Here is a 27,336-nt window from a genome sequence, read left to right on the forward strand (position 1 = left end):
TGTTATATTAATTAAAAAAATAATATTAGAATTAACATGAAAAATGTCTAATAAATTTGTAAGCTAATTTTGTAATCTCCATAATAAATACAATTTTTAAAACTAACTTTTTTTATATTTTTAAATTTATATGTTTATCATCACTAAATATGTTTACCATTCTATATTTACTTAATATAGTTATAATGTTTAATATTTCAAACATCATCTAATATTTCAAAGAGCTATCTATAAATAATACATTGTATTATTTTTTAATTTTTAAAGTTAAGATGTATATTGAAGGCCTAGTCTAACTTATAGACGAAATGACAATTTTCAAATCATTTTTTTGGTTAGTTTTAATCAAAATCCAACAGAGATTTTTAAAAACATGTAGAATTCGAGTGCCCCAAAGGTTTTTTAAGGCATTGAATCCATTTATGCATTCAAAAAATTATTTTAAACAACGAAAAATCACAGGGTGTTGAATCCATTTATGCATTCAAAAATGTATTTTAAACAACAAAAAATCACAATATTGTTTGAGAATGTATAGCTAGATTCCAATGAAAATTCCATTTCCCCTATAAGTTAGACTACCCCTATATTAAATGATATTTTTCAAGATTTTGAAATAGATTGAAACCAATCTTACCCCAAAGATACATTTTATAACTGCATTTACAAAGCTAGTTGCTAATTCTTTTAATAGATCACAATAATTAGATAGTTACAATATTTTTTACAAAACACATGGACAAAAATAAATTCGGAACTATAAAAAAAAAAAACAAAAACATCCAATTTATTTAATATATAAATTTAGCAAGTCAAATATATTATTCTATTTCATTTTTAAATAAAATTTTAAACAAAACTATTTTTAAAAATATAACATTTTAAAATTCATTAATTATTTTTTCCCCATTCAAAACTAACCATATAGGGGAGGGATGCCATTAGCCGAACGCATCCAGCTCTGAGCTGAGAGATGCCATGCAAACATGGACAGGTGTCTCACAACACTTGTCCTCCGCTTGTAGACAGTTATCATGCATATGTGGTGACCGGTTCAACCAGTTTAGGGCGCATTAGGGTTACTTTGCGGTCGTTTATTGGAGCCTTCCTAAAGATGTTTTCTTATTATGGGCTTGGTACTTGTGTGTTTTTTCTCTTGGGTACTTGCACAACGCTCTTGCAATGCTGCTCGCAGCCATATCTGTCCTTGGCACTATGGATAGTGGGTTATGGGGTATTTTTGTTGCTTATTCGAGAGGTTGTGAGGTTATTATGTGGAGTTTGGTATGGTTTATTGGGCTATTTTTTCAACCCCTTATGGTGTATTGGATTGGGTATTCATCTACGTTCGTCCCTGTGGCAAATTTAGCTCGGCTTGGTGCCGAATATGGCGGTTTTGTGCTCCGAAGGGTTTTATTAGGTAAACAAGTAAGTTTCAGAGCTTTATGGGAGATTTTTGCTTGTTTTATGCAAGTTTTGGGATTTCTAACCCCATGGTCGGCCTGTCTTGTAGGTCACTATGCAATTTGCAATTGAAACTACAGTTTTTGGAGCATCTAGGGTTCCTATGGTGCGCTGGCATGGAGGAAGTCGACGAAACAAGAGATGGAAGGTAGGACACTATCCTACCAGCCTATCTACCTGTGTTTTTAAACACATTTAACTGGATGGATTATTGTGCCTTTGTTCAAATTATCTTCTTGTATTTTTAAACACTGTCATCTGTGTTGGTTTTGTCTAAATTGTGGGTTTTGTGTAAATTGTGGGGTTTGTGTAAACTGTGGGTTTTTTTTTGTGTGAATTGTGGGATTAATATTGAAATGTGGTTTTTTTGGTGTGAAATGTGGGTTTTTTTGTTAGGGTTTGTCAAAATTGAAGGCATACCATTAGCCTGGCTATGATCTTATTGAGATTGTTTGGGCGGTGTTTTTCTTTTCAAGTGGATATGGTACTGGTTTATAGTTAATGCTGTGTGGTCATGTTGGTATATTGCTTTCAGTGAGTTAGAGTTTCTAGTTTTTGTGATGGAGGGTATGACAGGTACATGTTATCAATAGTCTGGATTGTGATTGGTACTTCTATTAGGTATCTATATAATTTTACTATTGGAAGGCTTCATTTTCTGGTTGTAGTTTTGGTGTTTTTTTGCATTATGACTATTGTTTTGGACTCAACCTTCATACAACTGGTGATTTTGGTATGTTGCACGCTCATTATTCTATATCATCTCATTGTGGATACATATATGGCATCACAGAGATGATTATTGTATCTCTCTAGGATGGTATCTGGTCATACTCAGATTTGGTCGTATTATACTGCTCTATATGTGAGAAGGGTTATTGTCTCTTATTCTAAGATTGACCTGGGAAGCGTGTAGTCTTTCTATTTATGATTGGCATACTCTCTCATGAAGACATCATTCAAGCCATAGGTGGCAAAGGCAGTTAGTGTAAAATCTTATATAAAACACTCATATTGTCCTAGATCTTTGGTCTTCTCTAGATCTTTCAAGGTGGTTTGTTAGCATTGTGGTCAGATCTGGTGGTGCATTCCAGTTTTTTGGTGCCATTAGTGTTGCTAATTGGCCTAGCTATGATATTGCTGATATTTTTTGGGCGTTTTTTTTCTTTTCAGGTGGATATGGTACCGGTTTGCAGTTGATGTCTTGTGGTTATGTTGGTATATTTTTTTCAGTGAGTTATATTTTCTTGTTTTTGTGATGGAAGGTATGGAGGGTACATGTTTTCAGTAGTCTGGATTATGATTGACACTCGATTGGATTATGATTATGTTATCATTGTAATTTATAGTATAATAAATTTTGTTAGCAGTATAATACATTTAAATTATTAGCAGTTGTTAGCAGTAAAATGTTGTTAGCTTGTTTGTTATATTTAAATTTAAAAACTACCTAAATACATGTGATTTTCTTCACTGTCTTCAGTCCCTCCCTCCCTCTTTTCAATTTGGGTAATGGTGTCCCTCCCCTAATGGTTTAAATGCTTGTGTTGTGAGTTGTATATTTGTGGTGCCAGAGAAAGGTTTGGAAGTCTCTCTGTTTTTTCATGGCCAAAAAATTATGTGAGGAGGAGATACAACCACCATATGTGATTGCAACAGAGAAAAGTGCTTGCAGATTCATCAGAGAAGGTGCTTAGAATTAGCTTTAGGGCTTTATATTTTAGTATTTTACCTTATTTTCCCATAAAGGTAAACTTAATGGATCCACACATGCTTGTATGTTGTTGTATGGAACTAGGTGATTCAAACTAGAAAATCTTGTTAGCAATAAGATGCCTAAATTTTTTTTGAATGGGTTCTAGATTCCTAGAGACAAAAGAATACAAGTATGTGAAGCCTTATCACAAAACAATTAGTTTCGTTTCTATGAAACTGACCAGAAAATCAATTTGGTAATTGTAGGCAAGGTATCGACCCTAGATGAATGATAGTTTGTACATGGTCCAGAAGCATTCAATCTTGTTACAGCCAGTCAAAATGATGTAAAACTTATAAGAATGTAGTTTGAGGATTAATACATTGTGTTAACTCCATATGAATGGTAGTTCGTACATGCTCTAGAAGTAATGAATGCCATTTTGACGAATAAGTTGAAAATGAGAGCTAAACTGAAAAAGGTGTTATTGTTACTAACTCCTAACAAAACCATAAACTAAAGCTTCCAAGGAAAACATTAAACTAAATGATTCATTGCTTTAGAGTTAGTGATTTTCTCTAAATAAAAGAGAATATTTTGATGATTGAAAAAATCATAAAAACCTCACATTGAAATAAAAATAATTTTCAGATTAGAATTCAAATTCAAATTCAACAGAGTTCAGATTCTTGAATTTAGTTTATCTACCTTTGATCAAATTATCCCAACAGAGTTAAATTATCTACAGATCATATTATCCCAACAAATTTCAAATTCTTGAATTCAGTTGATCTACCTTTGTTCCTTGACCATCACAATGACCATTAACAAACATTCTCAAATCAAGTAAAATTGGATGTAATTGTGTAGAAGAGAATGGTATTTTTATCATTTGCAATCCTCAATATGATGAACTAGATAATCCTTAACTGCGTATAAGTTTAGCTTCTACTATTAAACCAATCGACATATTGCATCCTTACAAAAATTACATTGCAATGTGGTTATAAAAATTATGTCACGCCATCCCTATGTTTGATGGCCTCCATTTCCTGCATTGCCTAAAACTATTGAGTTGCTTTCCTGACCCAAGTATGGTGGACTACCCAAGATTGGTTGATTAGGATGTACCTAAATGCTACCATATTCTTGCCTCCAATTTTCTCGTTGTAGCGATGGAGGGATTGAGTAGCCCAAGTATCCACTTGTGTTACTAACCCCAACACTGACTATAGGTGTCATATAAACATAGTTAGGATTTAAACCTTCACTGGTAGCGGTATAAGAGGTGGGCATAACCCTTGGTTAATAGCGGGAGACTTGGATGTTAATCAGGTCTTGGTATGATGGTTTGTTCTCTGCAATGTGATCCAACATGTTGGACATCATCCTATTTTCATCAAATTGGCATGGACCATAGTCTTCCATGCTTGTCACCCCTCCTTCTTTTTCCAACACTTGTTGAACCTTTCTTGCCTCCCTCTCTTGCCTTGCCAAGTTTTTTTTATGTTCCTTATCTTCCCTTGATTTTTTTCTTTCCAACCTTTCCTTTTCTCAAGCTTTTGCTACTGCAATCCTTGCAACTCTCTTTTCCTTGGCCAACTCCTTCTTTCTCATTTTAAATTCCTAATTTTCATTTTTTAACTTTCAGAGTCAAACAATAAATTCATATAATCTTCATATGTGAGAAACTATGAACTCCTCCCCAAACGAAGACAATCTAATGTTGAGTGCCTTGATGAGGCTTTCACTCTCTCCACTAGTAGCTTTAGGAATGCACCAAGTATTCTCTGGTTTGATGTCCCATGCTCCTCAGGACCTAACACTTGGCTTTCAAACTGAGCAACAACTGATTGGGCCCCATTTTTTCTTCTTCAAGTACTTAATGTTGAATAGGCTCCTCTTCTAGTTTTCCATTATCCACAAAATAATGAACAAGTTCGGTGTTCAACTTTGATGGTTGTGAAGGCATGTCCATGACTTCCTCATTGGTGGTAGACACATTATGTGTATTGATATTCATCATGGCCTCTGCCAACCATGATGATGGGATTACTTGGTTTGGCATGCTCAATTGCTCATTGTTTAATCATGTTTCATTATCATTTGAAATCAAGTTTGCATTTTCATTCGTTTGAACAACTGTCTCATATGGAATATCATAAGAAGAAATGGTCAGTGGTTCAATGGGTGTGATAACCTCCATGATATTGATAGTTGTTTCATAACTAAATTGTGTCTCACTTACATGTTCATCATCATCAGCATAGAAGTGCCCTTCAGAAAGGGACATTATACCTTCAACAACAACAACATCTTCTTGGGCATCAACATGGTCTTGTAAGTTCTCTGATTCTTGACCTTCCACATCAAATGCTTGGCTACAACTACTATCATGCATAAGAGCATCAACATTAAGTGGCCATATACGAGTCCTCCTAACTCTAGCCTTGATATTAGAAGATGTGACAACCAATTTTAAATGCTTTACTTGAAAGCTCAGCTGGCTTAAACCTCTTTATTTCCACCCTTGGATTCTTTGCCATCCACGAAGCTTGCTCAATCTTGAAATAGTTCTTGAAAGGCCCAAACATGCTAACATCAAGGGGTTTCAATCTGTGAGTGGTATGAGCCGGTAATGTTAGCAGGTCAATGCCCAAATTGGTGGCCTCCTCAATTTTCTGCACAACCATGTGGCTTACATGGCCATCTAAAATCAATAGGTTTATGTTTTCAGGTGAGACACCACCCGGTACAGATGTAGCAAAGTGACAAAGCCAATTTAGGAATAGTTCCTTTGTCATCCATGCATGGGGATGTGCAACCATGCATGCACCTAGCTCATAGTTATGTATATATATTTTTAGTCGATTTTTACCTTTGAATAGATAAAATCATGGGATTGAAGAACCAATTGCATTGACACAAAAAATAATAGTGATCCACTCCCTGCTCTTAGGCACATTTCTGCTCCCTCTCTTGGAAATTAACTACATACCATAATTCCTTCCTTCCTATAAGCCTTTTTCATCACAGTTCCATATATGGTCTGGGGCATATGAGTGTTTCTCATATGCAACAGAAAGAGTGTTATAGAACTTGGACACAATTGCAGGGCGTAGATTTAAAGCCCTGTCTCTGTCAAGGACCTCATTTGTAAGTAGCACAAGGACTGGATGCCTTTTTTTAGCCCCACTCCACCATGATTTACCAGGAAACCCACCTTTGAAGGGGTTTGGTATCCCCAGACAAATTTGAGCTACTGCAGACTTAAGTTGTATAAGCCCTAACACATGTCCCTATTGGGCCATCTCCTTACACCACTCAACCACCATGTCCTCCTCCTCTTCAGTCATAACTGTAACAGACCCTTTACGCTTTGTATTAGTCAACCCATTTATCCAATAATGTATGTTAGAGGCAACAATACCATGTTTTTTTGCAGAGGAATGGATTGAATATCCCTTAAAACTGATGCCATGAATTGCAGCTAGCATGTATTGCTTTCTCCAGCATCTGATGGCACCGATTTTCTTTTTTGAACTTGCACCTTGCACTGTGGTTGAAGGTGGCTTTGTGGTTGATGGTGGGATAACATGATATGCCACCACAGTGTCCTTTTCAATGACATTATTGGGCACATTGGGAGCATTCACATCACCCCCTATCCTCGTCTGATGAGTTGGATCTCATTTGGTCCTCCCTCACCCCTCGCTTCCTCATGTTCCTTGTATGATTTGTGATAGAAACTCTTGGAATGGCCGCAACAACCTGGAGAGTTACCACGAAATCCTGATTTTAAAAAATTGTATTAGAAAACAAGGTAATTTATTGGCATTTGCAATCAATGAGAAACAACAATCAGTGAATTGTCTATATATTGTAACTTCAATATTACATTTCCTTAATGTGAGCCTTACGGGTGACTGAATACATCTCATATTTGAAACTCATAATTGGAAGGGTTTTCACACATAAAATTCCATATTACAAGAGGCTTGGAATAGTTAAATTCACACAAAAAAACAAGAAATCTAGAAAGAAACAACAAGGATTCACACATAAGATTTCTTTCTAGATTTATCTTGCATGGTTGTAGGCTTTATTTGATTGATTTGTCTAGGCTATGAGGATATTCTGGGGTATTTGGCATGTTATTGATGGTTGGAGTGTATTTTTTCAATCACTTGTAAGTTTACTTCTCCTCAACAATGACCTATTGCAGACTGTCAAAAAATATCAGGTCTGAAGCATTGATATTATAGTAGTCTGATATTGAATTGCAAGGGTCAGATTTGTGGTCACATTGGCATTGAAATTGGTTACTAAACTGGGATTTTGGGAAGTTGGGGGTTTCTAACTAGTATTAGCATTCCAAGCGTTCTTGGGTTTCTCCACTTATTTCAGTTCTTCTCTAATTGGAATAGCTAGTCTTTTCAATTCACACATAAAATTTCTTTCTATATTTCTCTTGCATAGTTGTAGGCTTTATTTGATTGATTTGTCTAGGTTGTGAGGATCTTCTAAGGTCTGATGCATGTTATTTATGATTGGAGTGTATTTTTTCAATCACTTGTAAGCTTACTTCTCCTCAAAAGTGACATCTTGCAGACTGTTGAAAAATATCAGGTCTGAAGCATTGCTATTATAGTAGTCTAACATTGAATTGCAGGGGTCAAATTTGAGGTTACAATAGCATTGAAATTGGTTACTAAACTGGGTTGTTGGGAAGATGGGGGTTTCTAACTAGTATTAGCATTCCGAGTGTTCTTGGGTTGCTCCACTTATTTCAGTTCTTCTCCAATTGGAATAGCTAGTCTTTTCAAATCATAGGCCTTTAGTGTTGCCTCTCCTTTATAAGTTTCTTCTACCTCCTTAGGTGCATCCCTTCTTGCATTTCCAGGCCCCCTTGTTGCCTTCTCCCTTCTCAAATTTGGTGCATTCAATATTTTCGTAGCTCATATTTATTTCTCACATCCGCCATGATATTATCAGACACCATTCTAAGCTGGGCAGGGGATTGGTTAAAGGGATGGTCATCATTTAAGTACACTTCCTCCTACTACACTTCTTATTTCTCCTCCATCATTATCAGAATAGTGGAATCAAGGGAAATAAAGTCATCTGCGACCTCTACATTATCATCATGATTAAATAGCATTTTAATGTCTATGGGTCGGACTGTAGACTCTTAAACACCTTGCTCATAATATTCCTCATAACAAAATAAATGATTATCTGTTGCAACTCATTTGTCTAATCCTTTGTAGTCTCGCTCTTTAAATCTTTTAGTTATCTCATCTTAATTTCATAATCTAATAATTAAAAGAGAATTTCTAATAAGCATATACAAGTGATAAATAGAAATTGGTATCGTTATTCATGTAAAGATGCTTATCTAATCAGATCTTGTGGTCTATTTTTTTGGTCAATTTAGTGTGTCCTAAATTGCTATTTAAAATGTCAATCCGAGAGTCGTAAACTGCTGAAGTGAAGTGCACTGTATATGCAAGATAACCGATTTCTTAGTTCTTTGTCTTTTTTGAGTTTTTGGGTTTGTTTTTGGGTTTATCTTCTGTTCATTCCCTAGTGTGAGATGGCAAAATTGAAAGTCAAGTATGGATGGTAATGGTGATTTCTACAATGATTCAAGTATGGATGGTAATGGTGATTTCTACAATGATTTTCCAAACTTTAAAGTTCTCAAAAAGAAGGTTTCAAACTGACTGTGATGAAATCAATTCTCAAAAGAAAATAAATGTACCAAAACAGTAAACTAGTGACAATCGCCCAGTACCCTTACTGCTGTATGAAAAGAAAATAGAAACTGAACTCAAAGCAACTCAAAGACTGAAAGCAAAGCAAACTAAATCACACTACTTCAACCCACATTCTGACCCTTCACCTTTCGACTCGCTCTAGCTATAGGAAGTAATCATAAACAAGCTGAGTAATATGATATCTAAATTGTAGGAAATCAAATTGCATAAAAGGAAACTAAGATTTAACTACTCATTCATATTTCAATTCTTGAAAATGACATAAGTAATTTAATCACTAACTTGCAGGAAAGCAAACTAAATCATACTACATCAAATAATATTCTGATTCCTCACTAATTGAGTCGCTTGGCTATAGGAAGGAAATCATAAACAGATGAGTAATATGATATCTAAGTGGCAGAAAAGTAAATAAGCAAAGCAAAGCAAAACTGAAAGAAATGACAATGCTGGAATTAAAACTCAGTAAATGAATCAGCAGAAAGGACAAGATTATCTCATGTCAGTAGTCATTAAAACTATGTAATTTTCCCGGGCTGCCTACAAGAACCTAAAAGACAAAGACTGATCAGCTAGCAACCATGAGAAAGTGTTAAGTTATGGTATGTTCTATGCTTATAACAGTTTACTTCTTTTTCTTATTATATTCCACCGATTAGCAATCACATGTACATAAAGTAAAGTGCAGATAGAACATTAAACGATCGATAGAAAACAAGCCAAGACAAGAGACACAAGATGTGGCGGCTAGCCAGGGACAAACCCCACAATGTGTGGGGAAACCCTTTGATCAAATCTTCTTTTATCTTCAATAATTCAGCAGAGAGAAATAGTACAATAAATCTGATTCATATCAGTAGTAGCAAACCCTAGATCAGTAGCATCAGCATTAGCGGCTTCATTATCAAACTAGGGCAGACCATATCTCACAAACCGACAGTCGGATTGACTTCATTCCACCACCAAAAGTTTCGGCTTCCAGAGGAGGTTCAGATGAACCTACAACGCAGTTCAGATGAGGAGATCTTCTAGGCCACGCAAGTCAATCTTTACTTCTGCAGTTGCAGCTTCAGTTTCAGCAGTTTCCGGCTTCAAACTAGGGCAGTCGATATCTTGCAAACCGTTCGTCGGATTGACTTCATTCCACCACCAAAAGTTGCGGCTTTCGAAGGAGGTTCAGATGAACCTACAGCGCAGTTCCAAAGAGGAGATCTTCTAGGCCATGCAAGTCAATCTTTACTTCTGCAGTTGCAGCTTCAGTTTCAGCAGTTTCCGGCTTCAAACTAGGGCAGTCGATATCTTGCAAACCGTTCGTCGGATTGACTTCATTCCACCACCAAAAGTTGCGGCTTTCAAAGGAGGTTCAGATGAACCTACAGCGAAGTTCCAAAGAGGAGATCTTCTAGGCCACACAAGTCAATCTTTACTTCTGTAGTTGCAGCTTCAAATTCAACAGCTTCCGGCTTCACATGTGTGAGAGAGAGAGACCCATTTCAGCGCAGTAGAGAAGAGACTCATATCTGCGCAGTAGAGAGAGAGTGATGTGATGAGATGCGTGAGTCCAAATGAGGAAAATTCCTCTTATATTTATACACAACATTGGTGGGTGAATAGATGCGACTGTTGGGCTTCTGAGCCTACATGAGTTGTAGGTCGGCTTGATAATAATTCCATAATCAAAATAAATTCATATCTCCATGAATACTTATCGGAATTGGATGATCTTTATATAAATCCTACACCACTCGACGAGAGGAATCTAATAAAAATATTATTAGCCATGAATAAGATGACCCACATGAATTTTTGCCCTGGTTGCCAATTTTAACAGAAAGCATAAAAGAAAAGATAAACAACAATTAGTATAAATATCAAGAAGTATATACAAGAAACTAATTATAAAAGCAGTAACATAATGAAAGAAGGCGAGAAATTATACAGTAGATACAGAGCCTTGGTGTACAGGGGCCCTCTGCAACCTCGGCCAATCAATACTCAGTCACAAATCGAATTCAAGAATGTTGTCTTCTCATATATTAAAGTGCAGTAAAAACATAGAAATAGAGCACGGTACAGTGGGCTCGGAAAACACAGTCAAGATTACATATCAAAAACTAACTATCCACTGTATACTAACGTGTTATTTATAAGTGAAAACACTATAACTGATTCCTAGATTCTACGCTGCCAAACAGACATGTAAATCTCCACGGCCTGAGATCTAGCGGTATGGTAATCATGACAGATAAATCCATGGAGTGGTGGCTGCTCGATTCGGTTCAAGGATTGATCCACAGGTGTTAGCACACCTCCGTAGATTGAGGATCTTGCCACGCAAAACTTCACGTGGGCAAAACAGAGCCGTGCCACCGCAAAACTCTTGGTTTGACCCCTCCTTTGACTGTCTTTGACCATGGATGTTTGTGAGTGATTTGGATGAACCAAGGGGACACGCTCCATGTACATGTCATTTGCAGCTTGCCCATGTGGCCGAATTCTCCATTGGACACCTGTAACATAGTCTTTGACAAAATGGCTACGGAAACTTGAGCTGGCTGCGGAAAGTGACAAGTTTCCGCAGCTGATTGAACAAAAATCTAAATCAAACAGCAGTCATAAACATAGTTAGGAAACCATTTCATAAGCTCTTTTTAGACTAATATGCAATGATTTGACAGCTTGGTGGATCAAGTAAATGAAAAAGAAGGCTGAAAAGGTATATAGCGAAGATGCAGGTTTGGGACTCAACATACCCCGACTGTGAAGGTGTTGCATGTCCTCATGCAACCAAAATTTAGTCATTCCCCTTTAATCCATATGTTCTGAAGCCTCTGCTAGGACATCTAGTCCTCTTTTCTTCTTCTTTGGTGCTACCACCATCCTGGGTTTCCTTATTAGACATCTGAATTTGAGATTGATCAATTCTCTGCTCAACTTTCTGCACTTTTTCTTTAGTTTCTTGTTTTTCTTTTGCCATAGTCCCAAATTAAGCATAGTGTTATCATGAATAATTTTATCTACTTTGCTCTGCTCCTTAAGTGCTTCATTTTCTTACTTGATATGCCTGTTTAGAACCTCTAATTCAAATACCTCTTGCTTTAAGGATTGAACTTGTGCATCTGGTGTCATGTGGGGTAGAGTGGTACTTGGACCTGCAACTGTTTTTTCTAAAGATTCAAGGTAGTCATATACCTCCTGTTGACTGGGATCTATTTCAGGTGTCTTTCTTCGACTGAGTTCAAAATCTTGTGGAGGAGGAGGACTACCTTCTAGCTCTGGCCGAGAAGGGCTTTCATCAACATGTGGAGGACTAGTTTCAATACTAGGTTGAGGACGAGGTGGACTACGGCCAGCTGGAGGTTTCTCAGGTGTTTCCCCGCCCAAGTCAATGAAGTGGGGCCATTTTACTTGTGTTTTACTCCCCTTTCCTTTAAGCCTGGTGCTTCTCCTTAAGTATGGTGGACTAGTACTCCCTTCTTGTATGCTATGTTTCCTTTTTTCCTTTTTCTTTGCTATAGCAGCTTGTTCTTGAAGATGCACTAATCTCTCCGACAGTGTTTGATAATATTCCTCTATAGATGGCTCAGGTGATTGGTAGACTTCTTGTATGTTTCTTTTGCCTTTCACTTTTCTCTGTTTCTTGTCTTTAGTTCTGTTCTCTTTTTATTTTTGACCAACTTCTTGAGTTTCTGTAGTAGGAGAGTCTTGGACTATGACACTCTTTTCTTTTCTCCTACTCTTTCTTGGTATCTTTGGTGTACTACTTTCAGATGCCTCAGATGGCTCTTGAAAGTAGTTTCTTATCAAGAATTGTTCCCAGGTATCTTTGTTTTTCTTTAGTTGGTCCTCAATGAGAATCTTTACAAGTCCATGATGATATAGATGAGGTTCTATATTGCCTATGTGTTTTTGGACTGTGATACTCATCTTCTTCAAACTCAACAGTAAGAAATAAGGCAAATTAAGAGTTTGAATCTCTAATAAATTCATCAACAGTCTAGCATGGTACATGTACATTGAACCAAAGCATCCTTCGCAAGTGATAAATTTTTGGACAACTAATAGCAGACTGGCCCATTCTTCTTTCAATGCATGAACAAGAATTCCTTTTGTAAACACAGTGGTGTCCATACCTGGGTTTCTTAGCATAATTCTCCATGCCTGTTCGTCCACGCTTTTGTTTTTAAAGCATCGCTCACCTTCCTGGGGTAAGCCTGTGGCAGCTACTACTGTTGTTTCAGTCACCGTGAGCTTCAAATCTCCATTTTCCACCATTTGTCCATCGAAAGGCTGTGCAAAAGCTTTGGTTACCTCTTTATTATAGCCCTTAAATTTCTGGATGAAGCGTAACCATTTGGCTTTCTTTAGCAAATCTTTTGCTTGAGGGTAACCTTCTAAATATTTTGGTCCTTCTCGTTCTGCTCTTAGTAATCTTCCCATTCCTTCCTCTGTTTTGAATTTCAACTGAAAACTCAATTGCGTGTGAGGGTTTAGCAAAGGGAAGGTGGCTAGGTTGCAGGGTTTATGGCAAAATAGAGTGGCTGCAATCGGTAAATGGATAGCAGGTAACGGGAGTGCTTCGGGATTACAGGCAGAACAGAGGATGAGCAACCGTAATAAGTTCACAAAATGAAATGCGGATGTATGTGAAGAAGATGGTCTTAATAGAATGGTAAGGGAATGAAGTGAAGTCGAGATTTTGAATTAACGGCTGCGTACGAAATGCTACACGTTTTAATGGATGGCTGCCGAAAATGCAGTGGAGAGGAGCCGTAATGGGATAGGTCACATCTCATGATTACAGGTGGTGAATGAAAGTCCAGTCGACTATGAGTTTAAACCCGAAAATCAATCATGAGACATTTAAGAAATGAATGCATGGTGTGCGGAATAATATCGTGGAATGGGAGTGGGTAATGGAGCTATCGTACCGATCATTTCACATAGTAGAGCTTTTATGGTTTGATAACTATGCATAATCATGACTTTAATTACTATTTGATTAAAAAATTTTGCTCATACCTTTGGAAACCTTGTCATTTCTTGCTCATTAGCTTTTAACCAAATGCTCTTCCTTGATGTCTTGGAGATTCTCTATGTCTTCATAGCATATGCTCAATCACACCTGCATTTTCATGATTATTGCACCAACATTTTGACTGTGGATTTGAAAAATAGAGTGGTGGCTGCGGAAACTGCTTCTGGCTACGGAAACTGCTACCAGCTGTGGAAACTGACACAACACCCTCTTAGCTGAACAAATATAGTTAGATAATAACAAACTGAGTGAAAATAGTCCTGAAAGGGACTTTTATTGATGAAATGAGTGAAATGGAGTGAAATGAAGCGGAGTGAAGTGAAATGAAAATGAGATGGAGATGGAGTGGAATGGAAAATGAGGTGGAGTGAAGATGGAAAAAGGAGAGAAGAGATTTTTTTTTTGGAAAATATAGAGTGTCAGGTGTCCCTGATTTTCACTCTACGTTTTCTGTATAAGACCGCCAATCTGTGATTGGTTTTCAGTCTTATACAATTTTATTTTATTTTTAACTGAAAGAAACAAAGGCTAGTCTGGTGGGGAAGAAGGATTCTTCTTCACCAGCCTTATTGCAGAATTCTCTTGAAACATTTTGACAAATTCCTCTTTTGAGAGTGGCTTATGATAAATTTTCAATCGGTGGCCATTCAAAATGAGAGGAGTTTGAAATTCATCAATGGTCATGATTCTTACCGCTCCATTGCTAAAGACCTTGTCAATCTCATATGGCCCAAGCCAATGAGTTTGAAATTTACCTTTGAAGTCTTTAAACTTGGAATCAAACAGTAGTGCCCAATCTCCTTCTTGAAACTTTTTTTCTTTGATGTATCTGTCATGCCACTTAGCTCTTTGATGTTGAACTAGATTAGTTCTTAAAATTTCTTCTTGTCTGATCTCATCTAGCTCATTCAGCTGCTCCATTCTGTGCTTTTGGGCTTCTGATAGATTCATCCCCAACTGAACTGCCATCTTGAAAGTCTTGACTTGAAATTCAATGGGGAGCAGGACTTCTTTCCCATAAACAAGTTCATAGGGAGAATGTCTTGTTGTGTTCCTCCATGTAGTTCTGTAGGCCCACAAGGCTTTAGGAAGCCTCTCTGCCCAATCTCTTCTATGTAGATGGACAGTTTTTGTGATGATGCTCTCAAGAACTTTGTTTGTAGACTCCACTTGGTCATTTGCTTGCGGATGGTAAGGATTATATTTTCTGTGCTTGATTTTGTATTCTTCCATCAGCTTCTCCATCAAGTTAGATGTAAATTGACTTCCCTGATCTGTCACAATTTCTCTTGGGACACCAAAACGAGTAAAAATATCCTCATAAAGAAAATGAACAACTGAATTTTCAGTGGCAGAAGGCAATGCTTTGGCTTCTACCCATTTAGTGACATAATCAGTGCATACCAATATATACTTCTTCTGTTTAGATGGTGGATTAATGGGTCCAATAAAATCTAAAGCCCATTTTTCAAAGGGTTCGATGAGTACCTGTGGTTGTAATGGCATTTCATTTGAAAGAGTCGGTCTCCCAACTCTTTGGCAGCTGTCACACCTTCTGACATATTGTTTTGCATCTTTGAAGAGGGAAGGCCAATAATATCCTAAAGAAAGGATTTTATAGGCCGTCCTTTTGTCAGCAAAGTGTCCAATGCATGGTTCATCATGACATGCCTTAAGGATTTCAGGCATTTCATCTTCCCGAACACATCTTCTGATCACACAATCTAGCCCTGTTTTAAACAATTCATTAGAAATCCATGAATAATTCGAACTCTCCTGAATAATTCTTCTTTTTTCACTAGGAAATAAATGTGGAGGTAGCTTCCCTATAACCAAATAGTTAGCAATATCTGCATACCAAGGAGTCTTAGTAGTTACTGCAAATAAATATTCATCTGGAAACTTATCATCTACAAGAGAATCTTCGTTAGTATTTTGGATTCTAGACAAGAAATCAGCTACTACATTTTGTTTCCCTGGTCTATCCAACACAGTAATATTGAATTCTTGTAAAAGTAAGAGCCATCTTGTAACTCTGCCATTAGTAACAGGTTTGTTCATTAGATATCTAATTGCAGAATGATCAGTATGGACAAAAGTTTCATAGCATGTTATATAATGTTTAAACTTATTGATTGCATGAATAACAGCTAAGAACTATTTTTCAGTCATAGTATAGTTTAACTCGGTGGGAGTCAAATTTTTACTGGTGTAGTAATTGGCATAAGGAACTAAATCCTTTTGACCCAACAAAATATGGAAAGGCACTTTCCAATTTGGCCCTCTCAAAATGGGTGCTTCAGATCTTCTTGTTTTCAAAGTTTCAAAATCAGATTGACAATCAGGATCCCATTTGAATTCACAGTCTTTTGTAAGTAATTTGAAGAGTGGAGATGCTATTTTAGTGAAGTTTTCGATAAATCTTCTATAGTATCGAGTAAATCCAAGAAAACTTCTAACATCTTTTTGACAATTTGGAATAGGCAACTTGGAGATGACTTCAACTTTTGATCTATCAACTTTAATCCCATCCCCCGAAATATGATGTCCCAAAACAATACCTTCAGTAAACATCATAAAGCATTTTTCATGACTCAATGAAAAGTTTGTTTCTTTACACCTTATAAGGAATTTTTCCAAATTCTCTAATGCCTCTTCAAATGAATTACCATAAACTGTAAAATCATCCATATAAACCTCTACACAATCATGGATTAGATCAGAAAAGATTCCCAGTACTACCCTTTGAAATATCGCGGGTGCATTAGATAATCCAAAAGGAAGTACTCGGTAAGAAAAAGTTCCCCATGGAAAAATAAATGTGATCTTATCTTGATCTTCAGGTGCTACCTGAATCTGATTATAGCCACTAAAACCATCCAAAAATGAAAAATACTTTTTGCCTGCTAAAGTATCTAATACCTGATCGATAAAGGGTAAAGGAAAGTGATCCTTCAAAGTTGCTTTGTTCAATTCCTTGTAGTCAATGCATACCCTCCATTTACCATTATTTTTAGGTACTATAACCAAAGGAGAAACCCATCGGCTATCTGAAATTGGATAAATGAAGTTTACATTGAGTAGTTTTTGGAGCTCTTCTTTCACTATCTCCCTAAGGTTTGGATTCATCCTTCTCTGTGATTGTCTGATTGGTCTACTATTTTCCTCGATATAGATGTGATGAATGCAAGTCTTAGGGTCAATACCTTTCATATCGGTATACTCCCATGCAAATGCAGTAGAATGTTTTTGCAAGATTTTGTTTAGCTCTCCCTGTTGTGATTTTTCCAAGTTTTTGTTGATATTCAATGTTTTACCTGGAAAGATCTCAATGGCGGAACTACCAAACTCTTCCATAGAGAAAAGAGACATTTGTCTAGATGATAGATACTCAATGTCAGAATCTAACTGAAATTGTGTGTGGTCATATTCTGAAGATGTTTCAAAGTTTTCTAATGTGTTCAGAATTTGACTATATTCACTGATTTCAGAAATGGTAAAGACAGGTTGTATAGTATCCTCATCATCAACCCACTCATTATCTCCTATTTCTGTAATTGCTTTTGCTGGAGGATACAGATTGAATTTCTTTGTCGAATTACCATCAGAAATATACATATCCCCAGACCTACAACTGATAAAAGCATCAGTTGTGGCTAGCCAAGGTCTTCCTAAGATGAGAGGGTGTCCTCCTAAATTACTCTTGGGAGTTAAAATCATGAAATCTACTGGATATTCCCAAGAGTCTAAGGAGACTGAAATGTCTTCTAATACACCATCTGGTTTGATAATTGATCGATTTGCAAGTTGTAGTAAAGCAGGTGTAAAAATAAGATTAGGAAGTTTTAGTTGTTCCATAGTCTGTCTACTCATAATGTTGATAGCAACCCATAAATCAATCAAAGTATTTGGAATTTCTACCCCATCGATATGTGTTTTGACAATTGGACTACCGGGATCTACATACTTCTGCATAGTAATTTTTCCCATCATGATATCTGCAATTTTTTCTACCAGGTGGATTCTTCTTGTATCTCTCGGTTTCCTTCCTGTTCTTTTAAGACTCAACTCCTTTATTGTTTTTGCTAGAATAGGAATCTCTCTAATGGCTTGTAACAAGGGAATCTTGATACAGACATTCTTTAATTCATCTAGAAAATCATAGTTAGGCAACAAGATTTGTTTTTCAACCCCTTTGTCAATTTGTAATCTTTCAGGAAAAGGAGGTGTGGATGAAGATGCAGGTTGCTCAACTATAGGAGTTGTGGGGGTTGACTCTTTTTATTTTTCTTTTTGAGTGTTTGGGTTTTGAAGAGATACTTCAGAACCTTTATTGGCTTCAAGAGAATCTTCCTCAGAAATGCTTTTCTTTTGAGCATCTATAGAAGGCTTATCTAAAACTCTACCAGATCTAAGTTGTACATCATTGAGAGTAACAATCATATAGGTAGGAAATTGTTGTCCTTCTACCATGTAAGTATTTTGAGGGTTTTTATTGTTGGGGTTCGGCAATGGCTGGGAAGGTAGTTGATTTGTCTTCTGTTGGAATGGAAGCAAGAGTTGAGAATTTGGATTCTCTTGAGAAGGTTGTTGTTGTTGTGGAAATGGCAATGATAGTTGTGGATTTTGATTTGGAAGTTGTGGAGCTTGTTGATTTTGAAAAGATGGAGGATATTGATAAAATTGAGCAAATCTCCCATAAGGATTTTTCATACCTTGTACCCATGATTGAAAAGGATTTTGAGGTTGGGACCAAGGTTGTTGCCAAGGATTCCAATTTGGTGGGGGTTGAAAGTTCATAGAGTTGTTAAACCCTTGATTTTGTTGCCCCTGCCAAGGTCTCCTTGCAACAAAATAGAGAGACTCAATTGTATTTGGATCTTCTTGAAAGACAGCTTTGAGCCCAGGAATTGAAGGACAATCCTTGGTCTCATGGTTTTCTGAACAAATCACACATGTTTCTACAACTTTTGCATCCAAGGGACATTCCCTTAGAGCATGTTTCTTTCTACATTTTGGGCAAAAGATGGCCAAAGCTTCAGCTTCTGCTTTCTGCTTGTTTTGTATTTTAAGGGTGTCTAGTTGCTCACTAAGACTCCCTAAGATATCAGTTTTGAATTCATCAAGCATGTTGCCAATCTCAGCCCTACTTACTGATCCAGTTGCAGATTTGTTTTCTCTAATGAGAGAAGGATCTCTAGGCCCTTTTCCAGTTTTAGATTTTCCCCTTGAGAGATGGACACATAGCTCTGCTATATCATGAAGTGGAAGTTGAGATATATCTCCTTTTCCCATCATGTTCAAAATATCTATCCATTCATCTCTAATGGCTTTTAATAGAAGGGCTTTCAAGGTTTCCTCATCTAAGTTATTCATTTTTGCTCTTTTCAGGTTGTATTGAAATCTTTCAAGTAAATCCTCTAAGTTTTCATCTCCTCTTTGCACCATTTTGAATACCTCATCCTTGTGATTGGTGGGAATACAATAGTCCAGGTATCTATCCAAAAATGTTTGTTTCATATCATTCCAAGTCCTAATGGATTGAGTGACTAATCCCATGAACCATTTCAAAGCAGCTCCTTTCAATGTTGAAGGAAACAATTTGAGTTTTTGAGAGTCTTCTAGATAATCATAAGTTCGACACATGACTTCAAACTCAAATAGAAATGTTTCAGGATCCTCATTTCTTAACCCATGAAAGTTTGGGAGGACAGATGGTGAGATGTTTTTCATTGTTGCTCGAGAATCCTCATCAACTATAGGAAATCCGAATGAGTTATCTCCATCCCTATTTCCCCCATTGTTACCTCTACCTCCTCCATTGTTTCCTCCTCCTCCTCCTCTACCTCTACCTCTACCAAATCCGTTTACTACTTCCTCTGTCATGATAGTTTCCTCAGAGACTTCAGAGTCCTCTGGTTCCTCTACTAATGGCGAACGAGGAGGAATTTCTCCCTCTTCTTCTTCAGGTGATTCTACTTCTTCAACTACAATGTGTCTCCCTGTAGAAGGAAAGAAAGGATCTTTTCCTAATTCAGATTCGATGGATGGTGTGGGAGAGTCTCCTAATTCAACTATTGCCTCTTGAATTCCAAGAATCCTAAGGCTAAGAGTGTGAGTTGGAGATGATGGAGGTGTCTCTTGTCTATTCCTTGAAGTATATGGAGTTGTAAAAATCGAACTCTTGGCCCTAGCTAAAAACCTTCCCCTAGAATCTCTTGCTCTATGCATGTCATTTTTTTTATTTTTCTTCAAGTCAGGCTAATAATTCTCTTTCTGATCTTCCAGGTCACTCTAGGTGCAAGAAGAGAGCATACTCAAGAAATTATTAAACCAATAACTCCCTCTTTTCTGATCCTCCAGATCACACTAAGTGCAAGAGGAGAGCATACTTTGAGAAGTTATCAATTTTTCCTTCCTTGAAATTTTCTTGTTTTTTTTTAAGAAATTGGCTACCTAGTTTCACTTCCCCGACAATGGCGCCAAAATGTTTGGTCAATTTAGTGTGTCCTAAATTGCTATTTAAAATGTCAATTCGGGAGTCGTAAACTGTTGAAGTGAAGTGCACTGGATATGCAAGATAACCGATTTCTTTGTTCTTTGTCGTTTTTGAGTTTTTTGGTTTGTTTTTGGGTTTATCTTCTGTGGATTCCCTAGTGTGAGATGGAAAAATTGAAAGTCAAGTATGGATGGTAATGGTGATTTCTACAATGATTCAAGTATGGATGGTAATGGTGATTTCTACAATGATTTTCCAAACTTTAAAGTTCTCAAAAAGAAGGTTTCAAACTGACTGTGATGAAATCAATTCTCAAAAGAAAATAAATGTACCAAAATAGTGAACTAGTGACAATGGCCCAGTATCCTTACTACTGTATGAAAAGAAAATAAAAACTGAACTCAAAGCAACTCAAAGACTGAAAGCAAAGCAAACTAAATCACACTACTTCAACCCACATTCTGACCCTTCACCTTTTGACTCGCTCCGGCTATAGGAAGTAATCATAAACAAGCTAAGTAATATGATATCTAAATTGCAGGAAATCAAATTGCATAAAAGGAAACTAAGATTTAACTACTCATTCATATTTCAATTCTTGAAAATGACATAAGTAATTTAATCACTAAATTGCAGGAAAGCAAACTAAATCATACTACATCAAATAATATTCTGATTCCTCACTAATTGATTCACTTGGCTATAGGAAGGAAATCATAAACAGATGAGTAATATGATATCTAAGTGGCAGAAAAGTAAATAAGCAAAGCAAAACTGAAAGAAATGACAATGCTCGAATTAAAACTCAGTAAATGAATCAGCAGAAAGGACAAGATTATCTCATGTCAGTAGTCATTAAAACTATGTAACTTTCCCGGGCTGCCTACAAGAACATGAAAGACAAAGATTGATCAGCTAGCAACCATGAGAAAGCATAAAAGAAAAGATAAACAACAGTTATTATAAATATCAGGAAGTATATACAAGCAACTAATTATAAAAGTAGTAACATAATGAAATAAGGTGAGAAATTATACAGTAGATACAGAGCCTTGGTGTACAGGGGCCCTCTGCAACCTCGGCCAATCAATACTCAATCACAAATCGAATTCAAGAATGTTGTCTTCTCATATATTAAAGTGCAGTAAAAACATAGAAATAGAGCACGGTACAGTGGGCTCGGAAAACACAGTCAAGATTACATATCAAAAACTAACTATCCAGCGTATACTAACACGTTATTTATAAGTGAAAACGCTATAACTGATTCCTAGATTCTATGCTGCCAAAAAGACACGTAAATCTCCACAGCCTGAGATCTAGCGGTATGGTAATCATGACAGATAAATCCATGGAGTGGTGGCTGCTCGATTCGGCTCAAGGATTGATCCACAGGTGTTAGCACACCTCTATAGATTGAGGATCTTGCCACGCAAAACTTCACGTGGGCAAAACGGAGCCGTGCCACCGCAAAACTCTTGGTTTGACCCCTCCTTTGACCGTCTTTGACCATGGCTGTTTGTGAGTGATTCGGCTAAACCAAGGGGACACGCTCCATGTACATGTCATTTGCAACTTGCCCATGTGGCCGGATTCTCCGTTGGACACCTATAACATAGTCTTTGACAAAATGGCTGCGGAAACTTGAGCTGGCTGCGGAAAGTGACAAGTTTCCGCAGCTGATTGAACAAAAATCTAAATCAAACAGTAGTCATAAACATAGTTAGGAAACCATTTCATAAGCTCTTTTTAGACTAATATGCAATGATTTGACAGCTTGGTGGATCAAGTAAATGGAAAAGAAGGCTGAAAAGGTATATAGGGAAGATGCAGGTTTGGGACTCAACACTATTTAAAAGTGATATTGGATACAATGACTTTAATTTACCCTTGTTTCTCAACAAAAATAATGATAAAATAATCAATATGATAACATTATTCAACAAAAACAAACATGTATGTCTCTAGTAGCTGATGAATAGAATGAATGTAACACTGTGCACACACTCTATTTGTATGTATCTAACATCTAATGAATAGAATGAATGTAACAGTGTTTGAACACTTAGATTGTATGTCTCCAACAACTGAAGAGTAGAAAGAATGTTTCAAATGAAAAATCAGTAAGAGTTGATGTTTTATAGTTTTTTGATCTAGAATTTAATTGGTAGGGAAGATTGGCATGGATTTCCATCTCCCAAATTCAAATGTGTGTTCTGGATTGATTTGTACATGATCAAATGGCTGATAATATTTCATGGTTGATCCTTGTGCTTTCCTGTGTTTAATTCCTGAATTGAAAATGTTGGTGTGTTTAATACTTGAATTGAAAGGGTTGGTGTCATTTATTGCATCCTCTGAACTAATTCCTAAATTGAATGATGTCATTTATTTTCTTCAATAGGTTGAATGGTTAAACAAACATGTAGATATGGTTGACACACATTTCACCTATTCTTGTGCAGGTATTACTAAGCAATGGGATGTGTTGCTCTAGTGGAAATCAGTGGGTGACTGTTTGATGGGATAGGTGTACTCCTGGATAGAATTCAATGGAATTTTTTGTAGTGCATTTTGATTTAATTGGTAATTCATAGTTTGAGGTACTTGGAATATTATGTCTTGTCAACTTGTGATGTTAAGGCTTGGTGTTTGACAGTTGTTGGTCCAATCAATATATGGGCCCATTTTGGACATAATTTAATAACTTATATAACTTAATATAAACTATTTATGTGCATATTTTTTATGGTTTATGATGTTTTTTTGATGGATGTGTGGGACAATAGAAGGCTCTCCCCTACTACATGTAACTATTTATAAATAATAAATTGTACTATTTTCTTAATTTTTTAAGTAGATGTAAAATTTTCAAACAAATAGTAAATGCAAAAAACAAATGGTTGGCCATCACATTTCTTTTAAAAATAGTGCAAATATTAATTTTCATTTTAAATTAATGCATTAAACTTTACAATTTCAACAAAGCTTACAACTATAGTAACTAATTATTGAATATAGCAATAAGGATCAAATAGTTCAAAGACAAGCTACTATATAGCACTTGATAGAAGTTTAGAGATAAGCTACTACATAATACTTTATGGAAGTTCAGAGACAAGCTAGATGAATTTCGTTAGTAGTGGATTCATTATTTTGTCAAGATACTAGGTATCACTCGGAATGATGAATTTTGTTTATGTGTGTTTTAGTAGAGGATTCGTTATTTGGACAACATCGTTTCAGGCTAGCCCAACCTAAAAGGTTGGGTAACTAATACATCAAACCCCCAAGTGATCGAGGGAAAAGACAATTTCCTCACACAAAATCTTATATTCTCATACTAAATTCGGTCATTCTAAAGTTCATCTCTAAGCAAAATCTCATCCCTGAAAAAATTACGACATAGTTTCCTCCTCATCACTAGAGCTCGGCATCCTCAAGTGGATAATTATCATCATCATATTTAATGGATCCCTTGCTTCTCATCCTAAATATTCCTTACAATTCTCTCAAAGTACCTTGCATGCGCCTGAAGGCTCCCTCCTTTTCCTTGCACTCAGCGATTACTGTCTTCTCCCTCATCTTAGTCACCAATTTCTTGGTGGTCTCCAGCTACATCTACGATGTCATCGTCGAACCGCTTGGCATTGGGAGCCCTTAGGATCATATCACAGGAATGTAAAATCGATGGTTTTTCTCTCTAGAAGAGTGAACAGGAAATATATTATCGAAGGTACCTCATCGAGGTTTATGCTCTTGCTTGGTGGGGTGGGGATAATTTTGTTGGACTTGGCCCTAGACAAACACAGAGCGAGGAGCGTCAAAGTCTATTTTGTGGTCGCTGGGGTTTCTTCTTTTGTTATCGCTTATATTAGGAGTATGATATTTGTCCGCATCAAAATTTTAGATTATTTGCATTAATCAGGGCTGAATGGCAGATTTAGATGTTTTAGGTCCATTTGCAAGTTAAGTAGAATATATGTAGTGTTTTATTTATTTATTTTATGTATAGTGTAATAGTTTTGGATTTTTTGAGTAATTCACTCGTGTAATGGAAAGGATTTGAAGTCCTTAAAGTCGTTATTGTTAGGGTTTGAAATTCATTAATATTATGGTTTGAAATTCGTTAAATGCCAGGGTTGAATTAACAAAGGAGTTGTTACCCTGGTTTATGTGGATGTTAGGGTCTTAAATGCCTAAAATGAGAAAAAAATCTCTTTGACCCTGGTTTAGTTCAATTTGTTAGAATCGATGTATTCAAATTTATGGTGCCTGAATTGTAGATTAAGAAAAATGATCCTTTTAATTTTTTCCCAAGAAAAAAATGTTAGTTTCTCTAAAAACTCAGCTAACTAACTTCAAAAAATCACAAGAAAATAACATAATTGAAATTTAACTTATTTTCACAAGTATGTTGATTTCTTCTAACAGAACATGCAACGGAAATAAATAACTAAAACCCATAAACAAAAACATAGTCACATCACCATAAAACACAATGATTTTACCTTGGAAACCCAACACCGAAAAACATGATTTTCTGGTGGCTTCTATTAGGGCGACCTCAACAAATAGAAAATTTTTAGAAGAAAAATTACATCTGGAAGGAATACCTTCCTTATGATAGATTTTTTTTTTTACTTCCCTAAAATCTACTTAGCCACACTGGAAATTGACCCAGCTTGTGGCCCTCCCTCACAGGTTGCATTATAGCAATCCATACAGGTTTTATGGCCTCCTCTGCGTCCTTGTTCTATGCAAGTGCCGAGCATTGGGCACTTCTACTACTCTCCCACAACTGTTACACCCTTTTTCTCTGTTATTTTCATGTTGTTGAAGCATGCTTTTGTTGTAGCTTCTCTCCCGAATTTTTTGAACCCTTCACCAAAAACAATCTAATGCGAGTTGACCCCACGCTGGCCTTTTTCCATCTCAAATCAACCTAGCCTGGGCCCCACAATTGATCTCAATGGTTGAGAATCAAAAGATCCAAGGGCTGAGATTGGTTTGTTGTTAGTGTTTCCTAGGTCAAACATTAGAGAAAAATAAAACTTTGTTCTTAATGGAGTTTTGGTGGGTCCCCTACCAGATTTAGTGCACCTCCAAATCTAGCTAAACCACTTTCTCTCTAACTTCAACACTCATTCTTAGAGAGGAAGTGGTTCTCCACAATATCCAACTTATCTTTGTGAAACACAAAGTTGCCCTTGGGCAAAGCTTTAGTCAAAATATTTATTGTCTGTTATGCTGTAGGGACGTACTGAAGCTAGATTTTTTCTTTTTGCACACAATATTTGAGATGATGGTATGTAATGTTCCAAACTTAAATAAACATTTATATGCAAAACAAAATCAATTTATAACTCAGAAAATTAAAACAATCAACAAATGCTCAATAAACTCTAGAAGTGAGAACCAGCTAAGCCATTTTATTAATGAAATGGAGCAAGTAAAATAGTATGGATAAATTCACCTGGGCTTGCATCAAGGGCAAGCTTGACATAACCTAGGTGATAAACAATAATCTTAAAGCTAGAAAATGAATGCTCCTCTAATGCTCTGCCCTATCCCTAGAAACTACACTACTAGCTGGAAAGGAACTGCAAGAAACCCCATCTTCGGTTATCAGAAAATATTGAAACTTTAGCCCCAAGCTCCTTGGCCAAAACCCACAAAAACCCAAAAAGGTTATGGCTTGAATCCAACCTCCATAATTCGGCCTCCAATATTCCTGATGCCCTCCAAACTGCTCAAGAATACAGCCTGCAAGGAACTCCAATGAAAACCTCCTCCAAGCTCTTAAAATGAAGCAATCTCCTCTCCAAATGTTTCCCTTAACCTACCCAGTAAAGTTCAACCTAAAAGATTGATATTCTACCCACCACGTGAGTGCCAAGTGCTGCCTTCTGCGCTGGACTAGGAGGTGTGAAAATCAACCTGCAAACGAGCACACTCCTACAACTCCCAAACTCTCCAAAAATGATAGCAAACCTCCTATTCCTCTTCTCCAAAAAATATCCCATCCAAACTCCACTCAAGACACCACAAGCAAACTCAGCCTCCTCTTCACTGCGTAATCTAGTAATACACACCAACTGGAGATGAATGCAACTATTGGAAATCAATATGAGTTCTTCCTCCTAAAGAATGAACAAAAACCTTCCTAGGGTGGCACTTGAAGTCCCCCGAAGAAAGGGTGAGCTCTTTGTTTGAAGAACTCGTGTTGAACATCTAGCGACTCGGCTAAGTAGCTTGAGCAACCAAAGAGAAATCAATATGCCAAAAAGATGAATCAAATGAGGAGATTTGCCTTCCTTATATAGATTTCATGGAGCACTTTTCCCTCTAATTCTACCTCCATGGTGGGCCCTCACTTAACCATCTCCATGCAAAACTTAACCACCTCCATGCAAATTGAACTAGGGAGTGCATATTTCCCTATTTTGGGTGGCCCCCATGTGTAACTGAACCACAACAAAAATATCTTTTCCTAAGTCTAATCTCCTAATAAAATTGAATGGGAACCACTATCTCCAAAATTGGACCCATAATATAAAAATTAATCTTGTTCCAAATTAATTTAGGAAGGGACATGACAATCCTCCCCTCCCAAATGTTGCTTGTCTCCAAGAAACTTCAATGTTGGATGCTCAAGTATGTGCTCCCCTTCCTAAGTGGCATCCTCATCTAGTAAACTCTTCCAATGCATCAAATACTATCTAATGACCCTGCTTCTAAGCTTCCTCTTCTTGGTCTCCAAGATGGCCTTTGGCTCTAAAATCATATGCCCCTCATCATCAAGTGGAGGCAACTCCACAGTTTGTGTAACCTATTGCCCCAACACCCTCTTGAGGCA

The 27,336-nt window shown here is 36.8% G+C and overlaps 1 pseudogene; it reads left to right on the forward strand.

Moving 5' to 3' along the window:
• Nucleotides 1-24,401, forward strand: part of LOC149203485 (uncharacterized) — a 36,337-nt pseudogene extending 11,936 nt beyond the window's left edge.
• The last annotated feature ends 2,935 nt before the right edge of the window (nucleotides 24,402-27,336 follow it).

The sequence above is a fragment of the Pinus tabuliformis genome, chromosome 2_1, assembly GCF_031772625.1.
Source record: "Pinus tabuliformis cultivar Carrire ecotype Pingquan chromosome 2_1, CPIR1, whole genome shotgun sequence".
NCBI classification, from domain to species: Eukaryota; Viridiplantae; Streptophyta; class Pinopsida; order Pinales; family Pinaceae; genus Pinus; species Pinus tabuliformis.